A 13,794-nucleotide genomic window follows, 5' to 3' on the forward strand; every position below is an offset into this window, starting at 1 on the left:
TGTATATAATTACAAGTAATCAGTAATAAATATTATGTTACAATACTAGCGAAGAAAATTAACTTAAATATTTTATTGCTGCCAATTAACAGTTAATTAAAACAACTTCATCAATTAGATATATTTATATAATAAATAATGTACAAATATGCTGTTTTAAAAATTCAAATAAACTCTGTATATGCTTTTAAAAAATTAAATATCTATATAAGTTTAATCCCATATGACGGAAATAATATTCAACATAATTTACGTTTTCTCATTTTATGCATGTAGTATAGAACTTTCATTAATAATTATGGCGAAATATTATCTCTTTATAACGCATTATACATCATAAACCTTAACACGACTTCATTACTTTGAACGTACCTAAATCAAATAATTATAATTGTATTGCACATTTTAAATGTGGAAAATATATACAACTCGCATTATTTACAAATTAAATAAGAAAATTTTAACAATTTGAAGGACTCATAAAAATGAATTATTATAGATATAGTTTTACTTAAATATATTTTAAACTAAATAATGCATTAGCAATGCTGTTGCGAAAATTATTATTTTTACCATAAAAAATTAATACAATATAATTTTGTTTTAATAAAAAAATTTCATAAGTTAAAGAAGTATTATAAACATTATGAACATTTGTAATGGGTATAGAATGGATAACATTCTTAAATTTTAAAAATCAATTATCATACTGATATTTATTAATGTGATTATTAAAAATGTATAAATAATTAATGTGTTCTTTTTTATAACAGGATCAAATTAATTATAATATATTTGCGCTATAATACGATTTTCTGTTGTATTTTTTCATCATCTTGTATATACAACATTATTTTGTTGGCATAATAAATATTACTATGACCCTACTTACATCAAGATTAGTAATATCGCTGACATAAATATTAAATAACTTTTATGAAGAATTGTCGACCCCCTGAAATATGTTTATCCCAAATAGCATATAAACACCCAATTATAAATTACATATTTTTACAAATGCTTTATGTCTTATGTTATTTCATTAAAAAAAAAAAAAAATAAAAAAGAATATTATCTCGACAATAAAAGCCAATTATTCAAAACTCTCAGAGTTTCATTTAAAAACATAATGTACGAAAAATAGTATTAAAAGTCTGCAGTACAATGGAATAATACATATAATACATTTAATTATTAACACAAATGTCTTATCTTAATATTTGTATTATACAAAACCTATTTTCTTTAATGTACTGAATAATTTTATCAATTCTCAAACACAGTATGACATTTGACTAAAGCAAGTTTTAATTTAAAAAACTTATAACTGATACCAAAAACTGTTTACGATTTTAAGTTATCATAATTTACGATATAATTTGGTATACACATTCTTTCCTGATTGTTTTGCATTATTAACTTTACTAGCTACAGTCGTAGAAATGATCCGGTATTATAGATTAACTAAAATTCACTTATTCTACTGATATGTAATCCCTTGAAATAAGTAGAAAATAGATTAAATCGTAAAAATTCTGTATTCATAAAATTTTAAGCTATATTAGACATGTAAAATAGAATAATACGAATAAATTACTATACTCGTATATTAATTTTTAAACGAATAATATAGAATTATAGAGACTGACGTGATACCTGAACACTTGTTTAAACAATAAATAATTATAATAAATGAAATATCATTTATCATGTATGCAAACTCTTTGTATCGATGACCCAAAAGGTTTATGAATTGTTACGAATTTGAAATTGAATTTTCATTTACATGTGAAAATATGTATTTAAAGACGCTTATCGAATACTTTTTTTAAAATACTCACTACAAAAGTGAATAAATATAATAAGTATCAATATAAATCGGAACGAAGTAAATATAGCGATAATAATAAACAAATACAATAAAACTTTATTGTTTTATAATTTTCTATAATTTTATGTTAACACAAATTAAAAATAAGAATATACCATACAGCACTTACTACTGACAATAAAGTAAATCTACACCTACGTAGAATCTACCCTCCAATAAGTCTGAATAATAACTTCAAAATAATACAATTATTTTGCGAATAATAATATATTTAAAACTAATTTACATGAATTGAAAACACTAAATATTTAACTAATATGATCATGTTATTTTTTACTAAAAGTATCTTTATTACTGTAATTGTACACGGAAATAAAATAATATGTTTAATAACATATTATAATAGATATTAAAATATATTAACATAATAGAGTTTTCTTGGCTCTTTGAAGGAAGGATGTTGATAAGATACTCGTATAAGTATATCTTAATAATTTTTTTCTAGATAATTAAAAATATAGTTAAAACTACGAACGGCAAAATACAAATGGAGTTACATATATGATAATATATGAAATAAAAAAAAATTCTTAGAAAATATTTATTTTTCAAATAAAAACTAACCGTTTAAACTCAAATATTCAGTTAAGCACTTCCACCTTGTATAAGAACATCTAACTTTACTATTATACATGCGTTGTTTATGAAATTAGATTTTAATTTAATTGTATCGATGTAAGTGAACACAATTAAATTCATTACAATTCGAATTATAATACAGCAAAACTTTTTATACGTATATTGTGTCACAATGACGAAAGTGCGTTAGCAAGACAAAGAGTGGCACGTTGAGTTTAAAGTTTGAAATATATAGTTCAACTATGTACATAGGATGAAATTTCATCACCTATAGTTGAAAAATTAAGAATTTTATTTTTTAACTGAACACTAGTGCTAAGTTTTTTTAGCTGCATAAGCTATATGATTATAAAATTAAAAAAAAAAAAAAATATCTGCAATTTATATTTATATAAATAAAATAAATTAGTATGTTTGTATTATCTTCTCGGCTGTAGTATTATGTCATCGTGTGAGTGTCGACGTACAGAACTTTTGCATAATTGTTATTTTTTTCGCATAAATATTTATGATACGGTTTTCTGTTTTAATACGAAGGCTAATTATTTGCATTTGATTTATGAACGTTATACACACATTTATTGTTATAAAAATTGTTTACAATGTGGGAGTTGAACAATTCACAAAAAAAGTGTACACAAATGATGAGCACACGTTTCGCCCCAGTGTGTTTTATATTTCTATTATAACAAAAAATAAAATACATAAACACATTGATATGCATGCTCTCGACTGAAATATTGTATGAACGAAGCGGTTTTCGTTTTTAATAAAAACAAAATTATGCATCGCAAATGCCCGTGACATTTTATCTAACCTGACCGTTCATGTGCAATGAAAATATTTATAAAAGCAATATCACAGATTATCTTCAGACACTCGTCTAAATCTATCTATGCCGTTAATATAATATTCCAATATGGTAGGTTTACTATTGTATCTCTAAAAACAACGTGGGTCTAATTGTAAACATCGACGACGTTTGCAAAACTATGTAGTTAGTGAATAATCTCGACGGTTAAATATTCAACAATAAAACTAATAGTTAAATATGTATTCTCCTATAGTTATGTACTGTTTTCATGGTGGAATTTTTTTAAAGTTAAAAGTGTATTTTCCATATCAACTTATATGTTTTTAAAAACATATTTTTTACATAATTTTTTAGGAAAATAATCACACAATAGTTGTACAGAAAAAGAAATAGAAAAATTAAGTTTAAACCCTAATTATTTAAACGGCGAAAATGATAATTATCAATATAAAAATAGTAAATGTAATGTTTACGTAAATTTCTTTTGAGATCATTTTTTTCGAGACAGGATATATAAGATTTAACGTTGAAAAATCATCATATTACAAGTACCTATATAATGATATTAGAAACACACACATCGACATTTATATGCACGTGCATATGAGTGTACATGATAATGTTTAGTCTACTTTACGCAGCAGATAACACTTGTCCACACATCGTTGTTTGTTATTTCCAGACTTGAAAAATTTTTAAGCTAATGTATAATTTATGCGCGACAACAATGGTGGCGACGTGCGCAAGGATCCGGAAGTAACAACGTTGGTACAGGGAAAAATATACGCCTGCGTGGACGTACACACTTACACTATCTCTCACTCGAGACCAACATGCCCGCGTGCTTCTAACGCGTTACCAGCAGCGCTTACGAAGTTTTCACGTTTACACAGAATCACGCGCATTAAGGCTTCTTACGCCCTTAACACGATCCCGTACACCTCCAGTGGTCGTACTTTATTAGCCAGACACTCCCGCGGAAGCGGCTTTTGATGCAAATCGTTTGCACCCGTGTACGCGCACGGCGAAAATAAATGCTTGTTACTTCCCGTTCAATCCATTATTAACGGAAAAGCGCTTTTTTACATCTCCTCGCGGCGTTCGTCCGCAATATCCTTTGTACTTTACATGTTTTCAGTTTTCGCTCTCCGCTTTGCAAATGAGATGCGCACCTTTATGTTGACGCGCGCGCACACGTTCTTATATATTATTTATTGCGTTATGTCATGTGCACCGCGAAGACGACTCTCGCGAGTTCCAAAACATTACGTCCACGACGTTTGTGTCGCCCCCTTTGCAGCCGCTGTCACTAAAACTCATAAGGATAATAAAACAGTTCCGGTGGAAACGTAGCGTTTTATTTGTGTACACACTCTTCCGGAAGTTGAGCTTCCGGGCTCGGGCGCACGACAGTCGGCCGGAGACGACGAGACGCGAAAAAGAATAATAGACGTACAAGCGCGCGCACGGACAACCCTTATGTGTTTGCTCGTCTCAAATACCCCTTCGCGCTCTCTCTCTCTCTCGTTCCCGGGAAGAAACAAAAAAAAAAAAAAAAATACGGTCTGGTACGACAACGACGACGAGATCGGCACGGGGGTGGCGACGACGGGTAACGCGCACTCCGGCCGGGATAGCGGGCCATTCGGTTTATGGACGGTCGTTTGTATAGGACGAGCGCAGGATATTTAAAAAAAAAAAAACACAACGGATAACGCGCGGGTAGAGAGGAATTGTCGCCGCGGGAACCAAAAATCCGGTTTTACGTGCTCAGAAATATTTATCATTTCGCCTCTTTTCCGCGGCAGTTCCTATCCTTATGTGTGTGTGTGTGTGTGTGTGTGTGCGCGCGCGCGCCCGAGTATAAACATATATACACACAGATACACATATATATATATATATATATATGTTGCAACGCTGTGTATATGTGAACAATAATAAACATGTACGTACACTGCTGCCGTTTTATCGTTAACCCCCCCGGAGCAAACGGATTTTCATTTTTCTCGGCTCGCGTTAAGATGCACGCGCGCCACGACCCAGCAGTAACCGTCGCCGCGGCGGTGGAACATAAAGAAATAAACCACTACGCCAATATCATAAACTCTCGCCGTGCGGCTGCCCATTCCCGCGCGCAGTGTGCCCACTGTTTTCCCGTCTCTCGGCGAGTGTTATCCGATGGCGAACGGAGAGATCGAGGGACGAAAACCGTTCTGACGGATATCCTTTTCCTTCTTCTTCCCTGGGCCGTCGTTACGATGTTATTATATACGCTCTGCCGCCGACTAAATGGTGTTTGAAAATATCTCGACGACCGGCGTAATATTATGCTCGCACGTAAATTGCTATCGATCATCCGTCGCCGCGAGTAGGTGCCTATCTACATGATACCGGGGACTCGTCCTGCGCCAACCCGGGAAATAGGAAAAATCGAATCACACGCGACGGTGAATATGCGGTCGCAGACGAGTGGGTTGACAAAACCCATTCGTAATAATAATCGTGTACATTTTTCTGAGATCAGCGACGTTTTATAATACACGTACACCGCGTGCTCGTAACAGCTATTCTCCATCAGTGTTGGGACTTATCTAGATAGATTTTTTGTCATCTTTTATCTTATCTAGATAAATAATGCCAAGTTATCTAATTACTTATCTAAGATAAAATTTTTACTTATCTAGATAATTGTTTGTATTCTTGCCAAGATTAGAGTTATTTTTATTCTTGTACAGAGATGAATCCAACAAATCAGAGATCATCAAAATCGGTCCAACCGTTCTTGAATTATAAATTCTGCAAAAAACCTGACTTTCTTTTATACATATAGATGTTTTTATTCGTAATCATAATTCGTGTATTATTAATAAGTAATTATTATTTCTTGGTATGTCATTTTATTTGTATTTTCATGTCGGGAATAGTTATTACTTGACTCTTGGAACCCGTAAAGTTGTAACTACTTATAAAATAATGAAAATCATCAAATTAATATTATATGAAAAACAATATTGTTAACTTAAAATATTTTTTATGTATTCTGTATTCATCCTGATACGTACAGAGCAATTTTTTTTTTATTTTTTTTTTTTCTGTAACATTTTAGTGATTAACTGTCATTAAATAGTGTACATTATTTATAAATACTGCTTAATGGTACACTACATTACTACAATAAACATTAAACACCTAGATACCTATTGATAATAATGATTATAATCAGGAACGTATTTAAGAGGGGGTCCCATGGAGCCCCCCCCCCCCATTCACCGTATTTTATACTTTATTTATTATTGTAGGCCCTTTTTCACGCACGGGCACACGATGAAATACTGGAATATCAATATATCATGATAATATGATACCAATTATCTTTTATTTTTATCTAGATATTTTAATTTTTTTTATCTATTATCTTTTTCTAGATGAATTTGGACATATTATTTTTCATCTTTATCTAGATAAATTTTGTATTATCTATTTCCAACACTCTCCAATACATCTCCATAAGCATATTAAACCAAATATATAATATACGACGATAAGTCGTAAATTCTATGCATCCCACTGAACTTTTTCTTCCGAAATAATTAGTGTTTAACCGATTTTGCAAGTTAATACATTTTTTTTTGTATATTTAAAAATTATTACCGCCGTTTTTAAATGTTTAAATGTGTCACCGAGTGCGTAATTGTGCACATACAATAGCACTTGGCGTCAAATAGTACGCAGTGAATATTCGTACCGATTAAACTTGAACGGTCGGTTCGTATTATTTCTCTGAAATTTGCAGATGGTCGTGATTTCATTGTTTCAGCGGCACGCTAGCGGTGGCGTAAGCCCTCGGGGCCACATCGATGCAACCACTTTTGTATCCAACGTGACGTAGTAGCGCGACGGTATATCGTTAAGCGCAACGATCCGGCGGGGTTGAAAGTCGAATATTCTGCGGCCTCTCGTGCAAAATCCCGCTTCGTGCCCCGATTGTATATGTGGCGGCGCGCAGTGTATAATATGCGTATAAAAAACATCCGCGGCTCCTCCGGGGACGATTATAACTGCGGCGCGGTCAGCTTATAGGTCGTCGCGCGATAAAACTTTTCCTTTTTCCCGGCGGATACGTTTGTCACGGGTGCCGCGGATAACGGCAATAAAACGCGCACCGCGTTAATCGACGATGCGATCGTAAAAAATCGCGTAACCGTTCGGATGGTGAAAAAAAAATCGAAACGAAACAAACGAAAAGGAAAAAAGAAAAACCGTAGAACGAAAAAAATAACAGTACGGTCGTCATGCGGACCATATCGTCTGGGAAGTACGTATCCGTACGCGTAGAACCACTGCTACGCCTTCCGAACGATTGCAAAAGTCTGGACCGGCAAAACATGCGACGTATCCATCCGAACCTGCTGAGCCGTTTTTTTCCCCCTCTTGAAAACACCCTTTGAAGAACGCCCGTAATTAACGATATCGGAAAACCGTATCGGATATCCGCCGCCGTTCGGTTACGTGTGCACCCAAAGTCACGCCTGTCGTCACCCCTCTCCCGAGACCGGTACAATAAGGATTCGCTGGTGCGATGGCTCCGACGCGACGATAAAACAATAGTAGTGCGCAGCGCCGTACAGTTATGTAGTGGACACGTGTTTCTTACACGCACGTGTAAGAAAGTCCACTATGGTATACGAAATTACCGACTTGATTTACAGGCGGACGGCCCACATCGAACGTTTTTTTTTTTTTTCCGTTCCAAACATCTTCCTACGGAGGCCCGAGCACGTCGCCGATTTTTAAAATTCCATCAAGGCGTTCCCACCGTAATTTGGTGTATCGTTTTTCGCTCGCGACACGGAATCACCACGAAACGTCCGCGGCGTTATCCGTTCGAGTCCATTGAACACTCGTACAAACAATAATTAACCGCCGGTTCGACAGTCGATGTTTGCCCTCAGTCGAAACACCGATCGCGAAAAGGTCGAAAAACCCGAGGGAAAAAGTAAATAACACCGTTGCCCCGTAAGTTTAGTGTCGCGACGGTAATGCCTTGAAATTAAACGAAACGATCTTCGAAAAAAACCCACATGAATTTGACCGGGAAAAACGGGCGACGTTTGTGTACGACAAAAAGAAAAAAAATCTGTCCGCGGACAGAAACACGTAACCGATAAGTTATTTCTATTTCATTTTTACCCGGTTCGCGACGTGGCCGCGCAACGTTTTAGTCGAGCGAATCGGTTCGCATTACCATCGCCATCTGGACCGGCGCGGCAAAAGTTTTTACCCGCCGCCACGACGGGACCGACGGAATATTAATGCGCATAGGCTTTTTACAATGCTCGACTTCACCTCGTGTCCAAATAATAAAAAAAAAAAAAACACGTATTTCGCACGGTCGTAAAGCGTTGATGTGTACTGTCGGCCGCTAACGTCGAAAGTTTTGGTAATATTTAGTTTTTTTTATTATTATTATTTCAACTTTTCACCGTCTCGAGAAAAAAAATAATATCGTGTCGTCCGGCGAGACGACGTAAAATCGTGTAGAAAAGAAAAAAAGAAAGAAAAAAGACTTCGATTACATTATACACCGTAATTTTGGCAAACGCCCTGTAAAACACGCGCGGTCCGTGACGTGTTCGGTCGATCGACAAAACGCGCTGCTGTGGCACGTCATGTTCTATACGACCTGTGCGTGTATGTGATTGTACGTTTATTTTCTTTATTGGCCGGTTGAAATATTTTAAATAAAAAAAAAAAAAATCATCGACATCATTATCGAAATTTGACAGTTATACCCTCGAGTCGTGTCTGCGCATTTAAATACATATGGTGAAATGTAAAACGTGATAGTTTATGCACGATTCGTGCGAATTCAAACGCATTTTTTAAAAAAAGACGAGATGTATTATGATTATAATTAATGTTTTACAAAACGAGTACTAATTGGAATTCAATAAGAAAAATATATAAAATTGAATTTGATCCTGAAAAAATGATTTCCATAAAACATAATGTTATTACATAAATTTATAAATATGCATGTAGTAATGTTTAAATATGATATAAGATATTATTGAGTGCAATCGTTGTCGTCATCGACGGTTTCCTGAGTAAATACTGTAATTAAAAGAAAACATTGGAGTATATTTACCGCTCAAAATATAAATAAATAATCAATACAATTTTGCTGTCTCTATTTGCCGTTTTCTGTGTAACCGCATAGTACGCAGTGCCTTAAATCTGCATGCGTGAATGAAAGTAGGAAAAATCGTTCAAAAGTCAAATAACATCGAAATTAGTGTATTTCATTTAATTCACCGGACGTCAAATCTCTTGGATCTGAACCTCTGGGTTTCACCGGATAACATATGACGACGTATCCTGGTATAATAATAATGGATATCATGTTGCATCGAAAAATTCATCGCACTGGTATATTATTACTCGCATTGTTCTCACGGAACTTTTAACGATCGAAAATCGATAAATGTCGTGACTTAACATGGCCTACGCGCAACTCGGACGAGTTTGGTGTTTGTTGCCGCATGCGTATTACACGTTAACGTATTACTACCACTGTACCGTGTAACGACCGTGTACACGCGTTTCGCAGTGTAATGAACAAAACATTCGGGAAATGGTGTGATGCCTATAAAATGTATAAATCATTGTTTACCTCATTTGGACGCGCCTATACATTATATTAATGCCCAGTTTACGGTGATCAACACGCAGGGGGGGGGAGAGTTAAAAAAATATATATAAATTATAATTGTTGCTTTACGTTATTGATTTTGCAACACGCAGTACATACACACACACACACATATGTATTCGTAATGCGGCCGTAATTTAGAGGGAAATCGTTCGCCGGATAAAATGCGCACGTACTGTATAAAATGATATTTGTTCACGAAGAGACTACACTTTAATGTGTATACACCGGTATGGCATAAATTAAATTTATAATTCATTCGTTATTCGCAGCTTAAGTATGTTTTAATAACTATATATACTATCGAGAATACATAACGCTACACCCACGTGAAATAGTAACTGTTGTTATGTATAAAATACAGATATTTCATTTTAGAAACAATTCACAAATAAACGAAAATAATCCTTCTCTCCCTCGCCCACCAACATCTGCACCAAAAACCTACTCGTTCTGACTAGAAGGGACGCTCGGTATGGGGTAATGACCAGATATACAAACAAAACTGTTGTGAAGAACGAATATAATGCCCTGAGAACACTTTTGAAACGTATTTCAAATCTTAAAATGTACACATGAAATAATCCTAATGGAAATGAAAAAAAAAAAGACTTAAGAACAGACATTTTGTTCCGTATTATCTATATTTTTGCACTCTCGGGAGAACAGTGATAGTACAACTCGGGAAAAATTAACGTCAGAAAAAGTCCGAAATAGATTTTCTTCCGACCAGTAAGAAAGACACTGGAGATTATAGAATTATAGGACCTCACAACTATTATATGTTTTAATACTGAACGTACAAAAATTTCAAATTAATTATAAGTATAGTTACAGTTTTCAGAGATTGAATAATTTGACCTTTGTTGGATACATCCATGTATTCAATTAAAGTCAACAAAAGTTTCGGAACCAAAGAAGTTCCATTTTCAGAATGACATATTCTAATTCAATCTTGTGAACAGACAACTTTCTTTGCTTCATTCCTACATGTATTAATTATACAATTGACCCGCATTTTTATTATCTTTTTAAAGCTGCACAAATAATTAACCTTATGGAAATTACATTACTGGGAGGCTTAAAAAACTGACAGATATTTTCACGCAAATTTATATCATAGTCGTTGACAGAAAATAAAACTCCGCTGCATTTAAGCCGCATAAGATCAGTGAGGGTAGCAGACGATATAAGACAAATCCTAAAAAAACTACATTAGTTGCACGTAGAAAAATATGAACAAATCCATCCAAGTTGGTAGAAACTAGACACACAGAAGAAAACGATGGAAACAAGATTAATAAAGGGGAAGAACGTAAGAAAGGAATAATATAATTATCGTAGTATAATACATTTATATAAATACTGAAAAAGCAACGGATAGAATTTTCAGAAATCTTAAACAATTCGATAAAAAAAAACCGTTTTTATCAAGTGTTGCTTTGTATTTATTTTCTGTTCTTCTAATAGCTACTAATACTATACGTACTTGCGTTTGTTGGATTATGAATTCACGAGCCTAGACTAATGATGACATAATATGAATATAACGATACGTCAGTAATATGACTTGTAAATCGTTTCCATCATGCGCGCGTAATACTACGTATATAAATGATATTATTATTAGTCACTCTCCGTTCAACGCGCGCTTTGCATACAGAGTGTTTCATGAATATAGTACAACAGTACGGTAATGGTCATGATACTGGTGCGAAAAAATCGCATCACGATACTTATAGTTTTTCGTTTAAATAATTAAACTATGAACGGGAGGGAAAAAAAATTAACGAACGGCGTAGTATTCGTACATCTATGGCGGAAACTGCTTTTTTTTTCCCACGATTTTCAATAGATCCATTGTACTTCTTCGCCACGAAACACTCCGTATCTGCAGAGTACGCGGGAGAACGCGTGTCCACACCACCACGGATTTGCGACTCGTGTCCCGAAACTCTAAACCTATAATATATATATATATATAATACGTATAATATAGACTCGATGACGTCCGTCAATTTGATTGATTACGGTAATTATTTCTCCCGAGAGCTATTCGATTAAGGCTAACATTCGCGTAAGTACCCGCGCGTATTACATCTGCACACGTATGCGCACAATATATTTTAATTAAAGACGGATGACCGCGCCTACCTATATAATAATACGTAAACAATAAATAACGCAGCGTTACCGCCTAACCGTTACCACCGAGGAGAGACACAATTACGATTGCGACGGCGATGCGGCAGTTGCCGGATTCTGCGGGCAAAGGGTTAATTAATTACCGATTATTAACTTCGGGATTCAATGTTACTACCTACACGTACACGCGTATAGGCTCTTCGTGCACGTTTACGGCGACTGCCACGAAATATATTACACCACTTCGGTGGCGGTTATTACGTGCCTAGTGGAACCCGTGCGACGACACCGATAGTGCGAAGAGTTCTCCTGACCGAAATTTATGACGGTTTATTACAACAGGTATAATACGGGCATCGCGCCGATTGCAGATAGGTATTATACATCAGTCACTAACACCGCGTACAGCAAATACGTTCGAAATGCACGTATATGTGTTCCTAGTGTCGCGATTATCTTTCGAAACATTCTCGCTCTTGTCTACAACCGCAGAATTAATTTTGTTTTTTATCAGCGGCTCAAGTGTACGGGTTACGTCGATTAATTATAAACATACATTTACATTCCTTCGAGTAACGTTGTTTCAGGTTTCAAATAAACGGACATGAAATTGCTTTGAAACGGAACATTTAAAAAAGCAATTCAACTCGATGCACTTTTAAGAAGTAAATCGATTTCATATTTTGTTTTCGGAATCAATCGTCTATAGTCGAGATAAGACTAGTAAATATTTTATCATGCTGATCTTAAATTCATATTTTTTAACTAACAAAACGTTGTCAGAAATAAACATTTTTCGGTACGGGTACGTTGTAAATTAGGACACATGAGATTATACCTCGACCGTAGATTTTCTCCTTCATGATGCATGTAAATTGGATTATAACGAAATAGTACTATTACTCGTGTAGCTGATATTTCTTTTCATGAGCACATTTAACAATGTACAGCGTTGCGTTCGTAAAAACTACTGAAGTAAAAAAAAAAAGTTTAATATCGGATCGGACCAACCCGAAACTGGGAATACAGACCACTTAAAATGTTCATTTTATAAAATGTGCCTGGACCTTTAGAACTCACTGCTGTATATGACCGTGCGTTAAATCTGCCATGGAAAAGAAAATGATAAACAGGACCTTTTACTTAACCAATTAACACAACAAACATAATGCGAATAATCTTTGTTCTCCGTGTTTATGTCGTTCATTCGTATTTTAATTCGGCAAACGATGTTTCCGATAACATAGTCAAATAATTACAAGTGTCCCGTGCATTTATAAATACATAATTTATGTATTGTACAAAGATCAATATTATTTTAACACTTGATATGTCAATTACAAAATATTATAACTTTTATCAGTGTCTACAAAATGAGTAGTTTATGCTACTGATATTCCATAGCTTATAAAAATATTGTACCATTTATCATTTTCTATAATAAAGTTATAAATAATTGTTAATGTTATTTATTTTAATATATATTTAAAAGTAGTCATATTGTTAACTCGTTGGTAGAAAATAATAATGAATGTACAGTACAAATTTCATCGTATTTTATAGGTTGTAAAAACATACATGTATACATAGTTTATTATGAATTTATTTTGGAAAGATATTAAGAAAAGTTTTATTTTATGAACATAATTT

Source organism: Sipha flava, unplaced genomic scaffold (assembly GCF_003268045.1).
Source record: "Sipha flava isolate LNK unplaced genomic scaffold, YSA_version1 264_pilon_pilon, whole genome shotgun sequence".
Lineage (NCBI taxonomy): Eukaryota > Metazoa > Arthropoda > Insecta > Hemiptera > Aphididae > Sipha > Sipha flava.